At 41.4% G+C, this 16,943-nt stretch overlaps 1 long non-coding RNA gene across 1 annotated transcript in view; it reads right to left on the minus strand.

The window, feature by feature from the left end:
* Window positions 1–223: 223 nt before the first annotated feature.
* LOC127204564 (uncharacterized) overlaps window positions 224–16,943 on the minus strand; it is a 30,280-nt gene continuing 13,560 nt past the window's right edge. The window contains exons 2-4 of the long non-coding RNA XR_007832482.1: window positions 4,080–4,207; window positions 2,617–2,873; window positions 224–329 (exon numbers count right to left, since the gene is read on the minus strand). This is a non-coding gene — a long non-coding RNA (uncharacterized LOC127204564). The remainder of the gene's footprint in view (window positions 330–2,616; window positions 2,874–4,079; window positions 4,208–16,943) is intronic.

The following is a 16,943-nucleotide window of genomic DNA, read 5'->3' on the forward strand; positions in this document are numbered from 1 at the left end:
TCCAACTGACATATCTCCAAAACAACTCCTGCACCTAAGGCTCAGGGAACACAGCAGAAGTGGGGATGGAAAGATCCTGAGAGGATGAAGAAGTTGACTGGGAGACTGTGCCTTCTAGCTATGACCGGGAAATCTCAACTACGTGGCTGTCTAAACAATATCAGAAAAACTCCACCAACAGCTGACATCCCAGCACAGATGGGGAAAATATCATGGGGCCCCACCAGTAGCTGAAGAGCTCCAAGCAGTCAGCAACTGCCAAGAGACGGAGAATTAGTCTTCCCCAAGGATGAATATCTGGCTCCTTATCCAATACCAAGTGGCCAGTCCTAGAAACATACGTATAAAGGCAACTAAACAGATTCAACACTTTGTATTTATATATTTGTTCATGTCTAAGCATGTGTAACAACTATGGGTAAAGAAGAGGAGGCTGTGCATTTGGGGAGAGGGTGTTACAAGGGTTAGAGGGAAATGGTATAATTATATTTTAGCTAAATAAAAAAGAATACTTATATAGAACTATTCTATGAATATTCCTGTATCTATTATCCACATATGTCACGTTAGCAATTTGCTTCAATTTTTTAAAACAAAGTCTATACATCTCTTTATATGTTTACAGGTGGAATTATATGATGTTTGGAATTTGTTTCAGAATATTGTTCAAAGAAAAGTGAGGGTGGGGCTGGAGAGATAGCTGAGCAGTTAAGAGCACTGTCTGCTCTTCCAGAGGTCCTGAGTTCAATTCCAGTGAACCACATGGTGGCTCACAACCATCTACAATGTGATCTAATACCCTCTTCTGGTATGCAGGTGTACATGCAAATAGAGCACAGATATACATTAAATAAATATATAAATCTTAAAAAAAGAATTGTCCCCCCTTAAAAATAGAAAGAATGAGAGAAAGAGAATGAAAGAAAACCGAGGGCAGGATAAATTTATCAAGGAGTGAAGAGCAAATGAAAAATGAATGGAAGGATGCTGGAAATACAGAAGACAGATAGTGAGAACAGAGGCTCATTAGACCATTTTACCTGCTGTTGTGTGTGTTTGAGATTTTCTATAATATATAGATTTGTATTGTGCATTTAAACATTCATTATTGGTTTTAAGAAAAAAAATCATGGAATTAAAAAAATTTTGTAGAACAGTGATTCTTAACCTTTCTAATGCTGCGGCCCTTTAATACAGTTCTTCATGCTTTGGTGACCTCCAATCAAACCATTATTTTCATTGCTACTTCATAACTATAATTTTGCTACTGTTACAAATCATAATGTAAATATCTGTGTTTTCTGATGGTCTTAGGTGACCCTTGTAAAAGGGTCGTTCCACCCCACAAAGGGTTGGGGTCCACAGGTTGAGAACTGCTACTTTAGACCAAGTATACTTGGTAAGTCTCCCCCGTTCTCTTAGAAAGACCCGAGAGCATTGATACATAGCATAGACCTTGAACAGTTTTAGAAAATTTGAGGGTATTGAAGAGGTCAGAAAAGGCCTTTGCAAGACCCCAGAAGGAGTTATCTGGAATGCTCTTTCCCCATACAGTAATTCATTTCTCTTAACGAAGACTTTTCTGTACACCCTATCTAAAGTTTCAGCTTTTTGTTCATACCTTTTTGTACTTCTTCGGATTCAGTTTTCCTTTAACACTTATCATTCCAAAGTCACCTACATTTACTTTGTAATTGTGTTTAATTCTTGCCTTCTCCTCTTAGGGTGTAAGAGAACACTGCACTCTCTGGCCTAACTCTAGAGCCTAGAACAGTGTTGGCTGTACTCGAGCACCCCACAGCTGCTGTTAAGTGCTCAGCTACTGTACCAAGGAAAGGAAAGCAGAACAGAGGCAGGCATGAAGCATCCTCCCTAACTGGGGACCACCTTCCCCTACAGCACAGAGGAAAAAGAAAAAAGAAAAAGAAAAAAAAAAAAGGAGCAGCGTGAAATCCAGGTCATAGATCACAGAGTTTTCCACCACACAGGGGAAGAATAGAAAGGGTTTATAAAGCACCTGTGGTTGTTTCAATGAAAAAAATTTCCCCCCTAGGTTCCAGCATTTGAGTTCTTGGTCCCCAGTTGGCAGTGCGGCTTGAAGACGGTTAGGAAGTGGCCTTGCTGGCACAGGGGGCAGGCTTTGAGAGTAAATAGCCTGACCCGACTTCCAGTCTGCTCTCTCTTCTTTATGCTTGTGGTTCAGATATGATCACTTAGCTTCCTCCTCTTTCTTCCATGCCTGCTGGGCTGTGCTGCCGCTCTGCCGCGAGGAACCCGTATCCCTCTGAAAATGTACGTGCAACTAAACTCCTTCCGTAAGTTGCTTTGGCCCCGGTATTTTATCCCAGCAACAGAAAAGCAAGGAACACCATACCACAGAGCATTTGCCCTGCTCCCCTAGACTAAATTAAAAGCCGAGAGAAAGATATAATTATTCTTTGAGATTATCTAAGACAGTTTTTTTTTTTCAAATGCTCCCTGCCTTCTGCACAGCGATTGAATCAAGAACTGTTTTCACACGTTGAAAGGGTTGGAATAAGGAAGACATTAAAGAGAAGAAGGAAGAAGGAAACAGATGTTCAAATCTGTGAGCTTCCCTCAAGCAAGTGAGCTCACCTTGTGTGATTTTTGCTTAATTTTGCATGTAAGCGATGTCATTGGCGCAAACAGTGTTGTGCCGAGAGCAAACTCGCACTGCTGTCTTCAGGAAGCAAGCCTCAGAAGACTTTGAAATTCAGAGGTGTTCTGCTCTCATGCCTGGCCTCCATGGAGAAGCAGGGCCTCTTCAGCAGGCTTGAGTCTGTCCTTCATGTCTGCTTCCAGCTGGAGACGTCAGTGCTCTCTGAACGGGCACTTTGAAGAACAGGCTGACACTGCGGTGCATTTGGGAAATGGTGTTTGAGAGACAATAAAGGGGCCCTGGCTTAAACTACATTAAGGGATCACAGGAGTACATCTTGACTGTATTTTCAGATCTTTTGATTCAAAGACACACATTTTCTTATCTCCCAAGGGGAGAGGCCAACCTAGTACAGGATATAGACAGAGCCTCACAAATAAGGTTGCCAACCATACATCAGAGATAATTAGTGAGAACACTGCAAGAGGCTCCTTTGCTGCCTTGGGGCAGGGCAGAAATGGACCATGGGGGAAACCCAGCGTGGAAGGGCTGAGGAACCAGGCTAGACTGAAGAGTAGACACGTTCCATGGTGTACTGATGGGGTTAACTGGTCCTGCTTTGGACTACCTAGGGGAGATGAGGTACATATGCTCACACTGCCTGGTGGCTTTGCCTGCCCACAGCTTTCAGATGTCTAGGATTCTTTCCATAGAGAAAGAGGAGGCTAGAGCACAGAAAGTCTGTAAAACAGCACCAGCTTTGCTTGTGTGTGCAGAAGACTCAAATTTACCCAGTCCCACCGTATGTACATGTAATTCGTATGTGCCACTTTCTGAGTCTAATTCGACATACTCATCCACAAAGGGCATATGTGGAACAGAATTAATGAAAACAAATATGCACGATTATAAAAAGGGAAAGAAAGCAAGTGCAGGAAAACAAGGGCTTTGGAAGAATTTTTTCAGAGCAGCTTTCAAATTTCCTGTAGTCTACTGTGAAGAAGCTTCAGTTTTCCTGATGGAGACACCCAAGTCCAGCTAGCATCTGGTCAGTCTCTGTAAGTCATTAATGAAGCCCCAGAGAACATTCTCCTTGAATGCCCAGGAAACTCCTGGAATGATTTCCTTCAGAAATGCTCTGGCTTCTAGAGATGTTTCTCCTAATTTAGATATGTCTGTTTATTTTCCTGTGAAACTTTGGTTAGGTGATAATGTGAGTTGAAGTACACACACACACACACACACACACACACACACACACACACACACACAGAGAGAGAGAGAGAGAGAGAGAGAGAGAGAGAGAGAGAGAGGAGAGAGAGAGAGAGAGAGAGAGAGAGAGAGAGAGAGAGAGAGAGAGAGAGAGAGAGAGAGGAGAGAAATGGTCAGAAAAGAAACAGTATAGTTGGTGCCTGCGGTTTTTTTCTCTCTTTTTTTTTTTAACTCTCTTCAGACTTACTTGCTTATCAAAGACAGTGTAAGTCTTCTTCCCTGCTCACTTCTACCATCCTCCCTGACAGTTAATTGGGACTGCTTTCTCACCTTATGCACACTGTTCACTCACTCGGCATGTCCTGCCTTTTCTTCCTGTAGAAACAAAGAGAGATAGGTGAGGCTTTCTTTGAAGTCGTTTCAGCTCCCATGAGAGTGTACACACTATCTCATTATCCAAAGAATCAGAGTTGTACAACGCTGACAGAGCTGCACATGTTAGCTACAACTCCAAGGGCCATGGGCTTTATCTTTGCAATTAAAAATTGTGGCTAATTTAATTATCAGATGACACCAACAAGACAGATGTCAATAGCCCTGATATTGAACCACACATGCACTCTGCAATTGCTGTCCCTACTTTGAAGGATACCTAAGGATTGTTTCTATGGTTGTTTTACCTTAGTAAGATATTTTAAAGTAGGATGAACTCATGACTTGCCTCCCCTTAGAGCTCTGGACTGCATGTAATGGAATATCCAATAAGTATATCTCAATATCATAAGACCAGTTCCAACTTCAACATGTTTAAAAATAAGCCAGTATGCTCTGTTTCAGTGGCATTGTCCCAGTGAATCATGCTGCCATTCAGTCACCCACATAGGCCCTAAACACAAAAATTGTGTCTGGAAACCCTTCCTATCAACTGGATCTCTAAGTCCTAAGTTTGCCCTAAATGCCCCTTGGGACATTGTTTTGTCCTTAGCATGCTTGTCTGTGATGCTATCATAGCTAATGTGTGTTCTGCTCAACCAACAAACTTTTTTTAATGAGGGTGCTAGACTTATCATTTAAATATACAACTGAGGGTTCACATCCCATTGATATACACACACTATCCATCCATCTCTGGTTTTCCTTTCCTCTTAGGCTCAACGCCAAACTCCTCCACATGCAATTCATGACCCTACAGCAGTCAGCCCCTGCCTACATCAGCGTTCTCAACCCATTCCTCAGTCTCTTAACTCTCTTTTGTGACTCAGTCATGGTTCCCTCCTTCAGTTATTCCAACACACCAACCTCATTTCTGCCACAGGACTTTGTACATGCTGTAGTTCTGCCAAGGCTCCCTCGCCCCAAGCCTTTCTGATTAACTACTAGATTGATTCCTCCGCTCCTTCTTAGCTATTCACTTTTTCCAGTCACTCTTAGCTAAGTGCCCTTTACCCAGGGAAACTCCTGGTCTAAATCACTGACACCTCTACTTTCTCTATACTTCTTTTTCAGATTGCTTGTCCAGCTGTACAGTTGTGTTACTTAATTCATTTATGTAGTTTGTTGATAATCATCTCTTCCATGAGCTATAAGCCCTACAGTGACAAGCCCCAGGATGCTATGGTTCTGTCGTAGTATCCGACAACATGACTTGTGCTTGCAGTTTACTGGTTGAAGGTCTGGTTATTGATTTTAAAATTTACACTTGTGAACTGCTTCTGACTTGCAGAAGTGTGGTCTATGGATTAGTAAGTCATTTTAAATTCTGATTAGGTGTTTTAAGTGTGGATGTGCATGAGGTACTTGTAGGTGTGTGTGGGGAAGAGATAGGCATGATGGATAGTAGGGAGTTACTGCATTAGAAACATTACAATGCATTCTGGGGTTTCCATCAACAATAAAACACATACAACAGTGGTCTTGATAGACCATACCACCTAGTGATGCTGTCACCATATTAATTTGTGCAAGTCCTCTGTGATGGTCACCCAAAGATGAAGTCACCTAACAATATATTTCTAATAATGTATTGTTGCCCTTGAGTGTCATGTGACTGTATTTCATTTGGAAAGAGTTGTCATCGCTTGAAATTTCATTAAACGGAGATAAAGTCATAAATCTCACTTTACTGGCTCCTACTTTTCTCTGGAGTGTGGTCTAAGCTGGGTTTTTAGTGTTCCTAACTTTTAACGTTGGAAGCATTTGTATTGTGTTTGATGTTTTCTAGTTACTAGATGGATCCAGATCCTTCAATAGTGCTTAATTGACATGATTTGCAGACTCCAGTCTTCTCTAGACACAATCTTGTTTGCTAACATGTCTCTTAAAGTCATTGTGCAGAAAAGTCATGCCCTAATGTCTTCTGATGACTTCAGTCTTCAGACTTATAAACCATAAAGACAACTTATTCTTTAACATGAACAAGCCTTTGAGGCACTACTTAGTGGCAGTGAACACTTGACATGGTTTTTCTTTTTTCTTTTTTTTTTTTTTTGACATGGTTTTTCATATACTATACATCTGAATTTCTCTGAACCAAATCATATGTTTTATGTATGTGCTATATTCTAATTTGCTCCTCTAGTTCCAAGTGACTTCATACTGATTTTGAGTTACTTATAAATCTTATATTTGTTCTCTACTTTTAATCATAGTCTTATCAATGATTACAAATGTAAATTAAGAGCTAGAGACCTCCATGGGGTTACTACTTGGGCACTCTCAGAAAGTTGATATTAACTGAATAATTATTCAGTGGGTATTATTTCAAAAGCTGTGCACCCAGCCAAGGACAATACAGGCGGTAAACTTTAAACCCCTACCCAGATCTAGCCAATGGTCAGAACAGTCTCCACACTTGAGTGGAGAGTGGGATATGACTTTCTCACGTACTCTGGTGCCTCACATTTGACCATGTCCCCTGGAGGGGGAGACCTGGAGGCACTCAGAAGAAGGACAGCAGGTTACCAAGAAGAGACTTGATACCCTATGAGCATATACAGGGGGAGGTAATCCCCCTCAGGAACAGTCATAGGGGAGGGGAATAAGGGGAAAATGGGAAGGAGGGAAGAATGGGAGGATGCAAGGGATGGGAATAAATTAATTTTAAAAAAAGCTGTGCACGTATATGGTCTTTAATCCAACTTTGTAATCCAAGTTACAAAATATTAGGTTTCCCAACATTCAAGAAATTGTTTATTCAACTGAGTGGAATTATTTTCAGACCTAGAGTGTGCATTTGCTTTCTTTTGCTAGATAAGATATTCTGTCAAAAACAACTTAGGAATGAAAGGGTTTGTTTGGTTCACATGTGCATGTCATAGTCCATTATTGAGGGAAATCAGGGCAGGGACTCCAGGAAGGAACCTGGAGGCAGGAACTGAGACAGAAGCCATGAAGGAATACTGTTTATTGGCTTGCTCCTGTTGGCTTTCTCAGTCTGCTTTCTGACACAACTCAAGACCATCAGCCCAGGGATGGCACTGCTCACAGTGAGCTGGACTGTCCCATATTAATCCCTAATCAAGAAAATACCCTACAGGCTTACCTTAGGACCATGAGATGGAGTCATTTTCTCAAGTGAAGTTCTCTTTTCAAAGATCAAGTTAACAAGAAACCACCTGCACATCTGGGGCACAGTATTTAGTAATCTTAATTTCATGAATTTGTCTTTTTTTTTTTTAATTTCTTGCTCCTCTTCTAAATATTGAAACATGTAACATGAGTTCTATTTTACAAATGTCAACACAGTTTCTTGCATTAAATAAACTCATGAGTTAGAGTACCTTAAAACTTCCCTCACTTTGCTGTAGTTTGTACTGGGTTTGCATGCTATAGTCATTGGTACTTTGTAGTGAAAGGTTTGGTTTATATGTAACCTGTTTTTGTTTTAATCCCAGGTGTGGGATATGGGAGGTGCTCCAGCTTGTCCACTGCTGATAATTGCCTGAGAAGGCATGTGATCTTTGTCAGCTAGGAACTACCTCTTTCAGGGGATATGATCTTTGCCAGTGGGAACAAACGCCAGACCTAGAGAGAGACTGGGGGCTCTGGAAGGCTGTTGTTGCTTCCCCTGTGCTGCTCCTGGTTGCTGCTGATGCAGTTCAACAAGAATGAGATGGAGATACCCTGAAATGAAGGTTGGACTTGCCCCCACAATGACTCTAAACAGCAGCTAGAAGCTAAAGAAAACTGTGCCTCCTTTCCGCACTAACCTTATTTTCTCTCCTTCCTGGTGTTGGATGTTGGAAGGGATTGGGGTGGAGTAGGGAGAAAGAGATACAAGGAACCCAAAATAAAAATAGATTTTAAAAGTATGCCAACAGTTCTCAGTGGCATGCCATGGTGTACATCATCATGTCGGCAATGTCCTGCTCATGAGTTTAAGTAGGATGAGGCATGATCATTGGTGAGAGACTGCACAGACCCCTCAGTGTTGCTTTTCACGGTTCAGTCTCATTGCATTGTTCCTGGGAAAGCAGCTATAGTTCTTAAGTGTGCTGAGAGGGAAACCACATGTATTCTAGGGAAAAGATGGAAGAGGGAGTGGAAGAGAAAGGTGATAGGATGGGGGAAGGAAAATAGTCACGGGGAAGGAGAAAAAGATCAAGGAAGAGAGAGAGGGTAGGGGCAGAATGCTTTACTTTTCAATATCTTACCTAGGAATACTACTTTATTTGGGGGAGATATTTTAGTATTTTGGGAAACTTTGTTTTCAAGAAGTATCATATCCCTTGTTATTCTATGAAGATGACAGAAGTGTGCTATAAAGTGTGTGATAGAGAGAGTGATAAATTTGATATTGGGATCTGAATTTGAATTGCTATGCTCTAGAGAGGAATGTGACGTTGAAAAATTAACTCAATCTTTCTCAGCCTCAGCTTTTTTTTTAATTTGAAGTTATGCTTATTTTTTAAGGGCTCTTTGGGCAGATAAAGGACTGTCTGTAGCAGTGCATGAGGAAAATAATAATACAGAGTGAATATAAGTCATTAACCTTATAAAGAAAATTGTTAGAATGACAACTTTGGAGAATATAAGAAAGTTCTGGGCCTGGGGTAATGGTGCATGTGATAAAGTGTTTGCTTTGCAAGCATGAAAATCTCAGTCTATCCTACAGACAGGAAAAGGGCTAGGCATGGTGTGGTGGTGCAAAGCTTCCAATCCCAGCACTGGGAAGGCAGAGATGGGCAGATCCTGGGAGATCACTAATTAGCTAGCACAGCCTACATGGTGATTACCAACCAATGGCACACTCTATCTAAAAGCATGGATCAGGGCATCTGAGGAACAGCAGCTGAGGCAGACATTAGTATTCCACATACACATATGTATACATGTCCTTTCACACATGTTCACACATACATATGTGAGAAAGTTCTCAGCTATTTTGATTTATTCTTTAACTATTTTTAAACAAAGTGGGTGGTTAAAAAAAAAAGCTGTTCAGAGCCCACATTTACAGCATTAGTGAAGACCAGAGAAGACTGTACACTCATTGTAGCATAGCAAGTCTAAACAGCCCCAGAGAGGAAAGATGTAGAAAGTGTGTGAAAAACCAGAACAGAGCAAAATCTTATGTGGAGAGAAGACAGATAAACCACTTCTCCTTCAGGAAGAAAACTGCCCTCCCCATATCCCACCTTACAGCAGTACTGAGCCCTGAGGCTGGGGCTGCTTAGGTGCCTATGGAGCCTGGAGAATATGGCGGACCACAGCTTCTGAGGACCAGGAAATGACTTGCAAGGGCAGGGCTGTGTCTAAAAATAGGTAGCACCCTTAGGAATTAGGGTCCAGCAGAAAAATAATTTCCTCAAGTCAGAAGATACAAATTGCTTCCCTCCCTGCGAAGGTCACGTGCTATTAATTTCTAAACACCACTGTTTAATACACAAAGAGAAGGTGTTGTGAATAGAATCTCAATACACTGCTCACTTCAGTCCTCAAACACCACCATGACCAGTGAAATAAAAGACATTTCAAAGTCAGTACAAACAGCTGTGTGTTGACAGACAACAGCTGTACAAAGTCATGGGGTATAGGGAGAAGCTGCTAAAAATTCTACAATAAGAATAAGGCAAGTGGAAGCCATAAGGTCACACTTACAACATAAACTAAATGTTCCCAAGCAAGCATCTGTAGATGGGATTAAATGTTGTTAACTTACAGGGCTGGAGAGGTGGCTCAGGGCTTAAGAGCACTGCACTGGCTGCTCTTCCAGAGGACCCGAGGTCAATGCTCAGCACCACATGGCAGTTCACAGCTGTATCTCTAGTTCCTGGAAACCTGACACCCTCACACAAACATATATTCAGGCAAAGCAAAATGCATGTGAAATAAAAATAAATATTTTTCTTTTTCTTTTTTTTCTTTTTGAGACAGGGTTTCTCTGTGTAGCCTTGGCTGTCCTGGACCCACTTTGTAGACCAGGCTGGTCTCAAACTCATAGCAATCCACCTGCCTCTGCCTCCCTGAGTACTGGGATTACAGGCGTGCACCACCACACCCAGCTAAATAAATTATTTTTCAAACTCAGAGAGGGAGATTGAACTAGGAAAGGAAATTGAAGAAAAATAAACCACAAGGTTAAAATATATCAACTGATCAATCACACCAGAGAAAAGCCTGAATTGGAAATATCACACAAGAAAATGAAGCAACTCATAAATAGCCAAGACACACAAAATGATATGAAAATAAGGTACAAAGAACAGAAAGAGCATGGCTGGTGTGAAAGATCACAGCAACACAACCATGGGAAGTTTGAAGAAGAAAAGCAAAATAATGGAATAGAAATAATATTTGACTTTAAAGTTATAATCTAAACATTCTGAGGGTAACAAATGATAATAGGCAAGAAAAAATCCTGCCTCGTGCATGCCTCAGATGATCTAACCATGTAGTTAGGGAAAATGTTTTAGATTTCTAGGTAGAGTATGTTCTTAAAAATAATTGGTTGGCATAAAACCTTTAAAAAGTATTGCAGAAAATAAAATATGTGGAGAGAAACACTTTAAAAAACAATTGGAAGAGAAAATGTGTGTGAGCTAGGAGTCTTACTTTTAGAGCAACTGTTGTGAGACACCAAGGCCAGATAGCAAGCTGAGCATGGAAACACACACCGGCCCTGGCCTGGTGATCCATTCTTACAAAATCTAAGAAAGCAAAGAACTGCTAAGACATCACACAAGCTTCATCTAACCTGGAGAAAATAAGACAAGCTACCTGGAGAGCTACAGTGAAAGCAAATGCAGAGGGCAAGAGTAGATGTGGATATGAAATGAGAGCCAGCACATCTGCCATGTTAAGTAATGCAAGATGGACTCACTTCACCTGTGTAAGAGCTTTCAGCTTGGTTCACGGAGAAACAAGCTAGTGCATGCTTATTTGAGAGGCATATCCAAGAGTGAGTGAGAGAAGCTAAAAAGAAGACTGGGCAATGCATTCCATGGAATTCCAGGCAACATGAGACCCAGCAAACATGGCAGGGTTCAGACTAGAAGGTGGTAAACCTGGCGGAGACACCAAGCACCCAGACTGGCAGTGAGCAGGTAATGGCTGGAAACGAAAGCTATTTCTACTGACAGGAACTTTGAAACACTCTCTGCTTCCCTTTTCCCCTTCATATATAGCCTCCACCTTTCAAGTCAACCAGTAGTTCTCACATATCTGTTGTACAGTGAGTTCACTTAAGGGCCTCACAAACATTGTTGCTGTGGCCTCTGATCCAGGGATTCTAAGATTCTAATTAAATCCCCTCCCCCGACCCCATCTGTGTGTGTGTGTTGACGATGTGTTCATATGTATGTGTACGTATCTGTGGGAGGGAGCACATGCATGTGTATGCCTATGGAGGCTGTATGTGCATTTGTGTGTATGTATAGTGCACATGTGTTGTGTTCACACGTGTGTGTACATGTTTGTGGGAGGGCACAGAAGCCAGAGGCTGAGATCAGATGTCTTCCTAGGACACTCCCTACCTTATTTATTTATTTATTTATTTTTTTTGAGACAGAGTACATCACTGAACCTGATGTTCTGATTTAGCTGCTGCACTGCCTGGACAGTGAGCTGACTGCAGGGACTGGCCCGTCTCCTCTCTCTTGTCTCTCCAATGTCAGGGTGACAGCCACTTCATGCTCTTAAAGTGGGTGCTGCAGACCCAAAGCCAGGTTCTCAAGCTTTCGTGGCAAGCACTTTACCAGCTGAGTCCTCTCCCTAACGCCAGGAGCCTCAATAATTGTTAAAGTTTCGCAGATGATTCCAATATACCAAGAAGGTTGGAAAGCCCTGAAGTGAGACATAAAAGAAAAAAAAAAAACAAACAAACAAACAAACAAATAAATAAATAAAATAAAAAGGAAGGATTTTAGAATTAGCTTTCCTTTTGAGACACAGTCTCATTCTGTAGCTCAGGCTAACAATCCAGCTGGCGTTGTACTCATCAGGCTCCCTCAGAGCCTCCAGAGATAGGAACACAGACAAGTATGAGCCACCTTCCACGGCTCATATAGCTTTTCTTTTAGAAGGGGAAGATAATATTTATAATAGTAAGCAGCTAGGTAAAATAGAAGAAATGTACAAGCAAGGTATATGCATACTGAATGACTGAAGTGCCGTCTTATCAACGAGACTCAGACACATCCCAGCTATTCTAAAGGCAACAGTGAGGTTAGTGCAGCGCTGGACACACTCCAGCTGCTTTCCCAGAGCGACACCACAAAACAGCTGCGGCTTTAAGAAAACGTGAATAAGTAGGAAATGCTTTAAAGGAGAGGGGAGGAGAGATGAGGGCTGAGTGGCCCTAGTAATGTTAAAACGTACGATCAGAACTGTGATTAGAAGGATGCCCTGATGCCGATGAAAGAAGAGGCAGGAAGACCGAGCACCAGGGCAGAAAGGGACCAAACGATGAGGAGAAATGTAACAAGACTGAAGAACGAATGTCAGAGCACGAGAGGGAAGATGAGCTGCACAGTACTTGTTCTTGGACCAGGGTCAACAGTGATTTGGCTGGTCACTGTGAATAAACACCTTACACAGTCACTTAATGGAGGAAGGTACAGACATGATAGGGGAGGCGTGGCTGTGTTTACATGGGAGCATGCCTCTAGGGCTCCATACATCTTGGGGAGAGACGGAAGCAGACCACCAAACTCGAAGTGGGCTAGGTTACACCATTCAAAGGATTGTCCCTTGACCAATTTCTGCAGGGAGTACTCCTGCCCTGGCTATTGCACTGCTTTCCGTAGCATCTCCACCAGCCCCAGTGCGGTTCATACATGCTAGCCAGTGCAGAACACGTCATATTCAAACAGTAACACCTGTATAAATTGACAAGCTTTCCATGTAAAGGGGAATGTTGAACCCCTAGGGTAAAATACAGGTGAATTTGTTTATAGTCTCGATGTAGAGAATTGTTTCTAAGTCCAACTGAAAATCCATTTGTGAAAAAAGATGAATAAATTCTGCTGTGCTAGATAAACCCTCTTGCATTGCAAAAACTTCAGAGTAAAAGAATAAAAGAAAGAGAAAATTGTGGCATGTATTAAGGTAAAAATTAATTTTATTATTAAACGATGAGGTGAAATGAGAAAAATAACCTATCTAAAAAAGTGGGCAAAATACCTGAACTGTTCACAGAAGAATTAAAAGCCATATGTATAAAGCTATTAATGAAAGTTTCCCATTTCATACGAAAAAAATCACACCTGCCAAGGGGGAACTAAACTGAGATGCCAATTTTTCATAAAATTCCTAAGTCACCTACCTAGGTTTCTCAATGTCATTTTCAACTAAAAGAAACCATTGGCATTCAATGGTTAATTCCAGGTTTGGGACTGAAAAGGTGTTAACTTAAGCATTATAGTCCAGAAATTAAGGAAGAGCTCTAAGATTGACAAGACAACTTCAGATGGGCACAGGAGTCGCTTGAAGTAGATTAGTGATCTGATTTAGAATAAAGGCCATTATGTAGGTGAATCCTGAAGTCAAAGAAAAAGGTCTACGAATTCATTACAGTATTCATGACAGAAAGAGGAAGAAAGAAGGTAGATTATTTTTCAGAAGAATGCTAGAGAATATGATGAAAACATTTATAGGATGAGTAAATAGTATTTCGCAATTTCCATTGTAAGAGTCAGTGAAGCAATGGATGCCTGTGTATGCTAAATCACCAGATACAATTCTAGACCATATGTTGCTTTCCTGTTACTATTGTAACATTAACAAGAGTGTAGTGCTTTGAAACATGAAAACATGTTGTGGCTGTGTAGGTCAAATGTGTCCCATGGGTCTCTGAGGCTAAAGTGATGCATCAGTAGGGTGACATTCCTTTCTGTAGACACTGGGGATAAATGTTGCCTTGTGTTCTTCAGTTCTAAAGATTCCCAGCATTCCATGGCTTGTGGCCCCTTTCCTTTCTCTTCGAAGCACGCAATGCTGAAGTTCCGATATTCTTCCTTCATGGCATAGGGACTCTGAACTAAACCATCCCAACACCTAACGTATTAACAAGGTGTAGGAACTTGGACATTGCAAAGTTAGGAAGAGTATATTACCCTGTCCGCAGCAAGAAGGGGGGGAACTTATATGTGCTCACCATTTTATACTTCAGATTATCTGAACGCTACAAAGGACCAAAGGGAAGAGTCTCAGGCACTAACTTAAGTAAGAGTACAGATGTAGCCTCGGCAGCGATAACGGGTGAAGTCGACATTATGGGCCTATGGATGTTGTGAACTAGAACTCCTGGAAAGAAGCTGTGTCTACAGAGACTGACTGACTGATGCGAACTGCAGTATTGTGGGCAAGTTGGAACACTGTGTGTCTAAAGGCCTATCTTATCTCTGCTAGCTTTAGCCCCTAGAACAGCCATTGCTTACCCACCTCTGTGCCAGAACTAACATCCTGTGCCAATTAGATGAAAACCCTGTGATATCTATTAACTTAAGAGATGACTAGTCACCACCAACCTAAACGTCAGACCATGTCATCAGACAGCATCTGGGGCCTATGGAGAAACTTTCCCATTTCCTTTTAACTACCTCTGTGATGTGCCCACTCATGTATTTTAAACCTGCCTTGACTCATAAATTTATTTCTTCTATAAAACTATAGAATATCATGACACTGTTCTATGTTGGAGCATGGAACTCAAGGTTACCCGACTCTGTGTTCTGGGGCCATGGCTACTCAGAATGGCTCCAGAATAAATTACCTCTTATTCCCTTTAATAACAAGAGAGCTACAGCTGTGCTTCTTACATTGACAGTGTAAAGCAGTGGCAAGAACATTACTTTAAAAACATAGAGCCATTCTTAAAAACATTAATTTCCATGTAAACCCAAGGAAGTAAATGAATGACTTCAGGTTGTAAGGCATTTTTCAAATTATCTTTCTGGAGTTTTCAAAGGTTTCAAGCAGGAGAGAGTCCTTCGTAATTAAGAGCACTGGCTACTTTTCCAGAGTATACTCAGGGTTAACTCTCGGCACCCACATGGCAGCTCACGACCATTTGGAACTCAAGTCCTATGGGATCCAGTGCCTTCTTCTGGCCTCTGAGGGCACCAGGCATACATACATTTGCATGGAAAACATCTACACACATAAGATAATTTTTTTTTTAATTAAAGATATTGCTGGGTGATGGTGGTGCACACCTTTAATCACAGCACTTGAGAGACAGATGCAGGCAGATCTCTGAGTTCAAGGCTAGCCTGGTCGACAGAGTGAGAGAGTTCCAGGATAGCCAGGCCTACACAGAGAAACCCTGTGTGGAAAGATTAACGAACCAACCAACCAAACAAACAACTGAACAAAGAAACAAATAAATAATGATTCTTGGCTACATGGTAAATTTGAGGACAGGTTAGATCCATGAGAGTCTTTCCCAACCACCCCCTTAGCTCTCAATAAAAACTGGAGAGAGAAAGAAATTGTGGTGGAAGATCCTCTGCAGCAGTATCCAAGATCCTATATCTAACAAGAAAGCAAGAGACAGGAACTGCATGAATCAGAGTAGACAAAATTGTCCTTACTTGCTGATGACAGTGGTAACTGAATCAGCAACATTTTTAAAACAAAGGGGATTGGGGTGGGGGGAGTACCTGGCAGTGGTGGCACATGTCTTTAATTCCACCACTCAGGAGGCAAAGGCAGGCAGATCTCTGTAAATTCAGAGCCACCCTGGTCTACCGAGTGAGTTTTAGGACAGCCAGTGTTTTATTACAGAGAAACCCTCTCCTCTCAAATCACCAAAAATAAATAAATACATTAAAACTTTTTAAATGACAAGAGAGAAAAAAAAATACCATCAAGTGAAGAATTGCAAATTAGAGACAGCAAAGGAACAGGGAAGTTAAACAAAATGAGTTACACTGGATTAGATCCTGATTGTAGGAGAAACTGAGTGAAATGGTATTTTTGGAACTGTAGAGTATTAAGAATGGGTTATACGGTATGCAGAGTAATTAATGCCTATGTGTGATTCTGAGATGATGGCTTGGCAAAAGAAAGCCGTTTCCTGAAGAGACTGTTTGGGGGTGCTGGGATGTCACGGTGTCTTAAGTTTATTTTCAAATAGTACAGAAGGAGGGGTGTGGGTAAGATGGGTGTGCGAAAGCCTGTAGAGAAAGAGGAAGGAAAACAAAGTACATGGAAAGATACATTAACCCATGGTGAGATGAAGTGCTGGGTGGGACTTCCACTTGAAGTTTCTGTTTGTGCTGTTTGGACTGTTCCTTTTGCTGCAGAAATCAGCTTTTAGCCAACCGCTCTGAATGTTGACACTTCAACCTTTAGGCCAGCAGTTTGGAGTGACACCTTTCATCTTAGCAGGTTACCTCTCTGAGTTTGAGGCTAGCTGGCTCTACATAATGAATTCCCGGCCACCCAAAGTCACATACTGAGAACTCATCTCAAAAAAAAAAAAAAAAAAAAAAAAAAAAGGAAAAAGAAAAAAAAATCCAACTACTAATATAAACACCTAAAACTTCCCTTGTGTATTTTAATGGTAATTTATTGGCAGTATTTGAAAGCTGGCTTAAATGCTTTACAATGTAGATTTGGTCCCTGGCCACCATGGATGTCTCTAGTGACGTCCCGGCTTCACTTCCTT

The sequence above is a fragment of the Acomys russatus genome, chromosome 20 (assembly GCF_903995435.1).
Source record: "Acomys russatus chromosome 20, mAcoRus1.1, whole genome shotgun sequence".
In the NCBI taxonomy this organism is placed as follows: domain Eukaryota; kingdom Metazoa; phylum Chordata; class Mammalia; order Rodentia; family Muridae; genus Acomys; species Acomys russatus.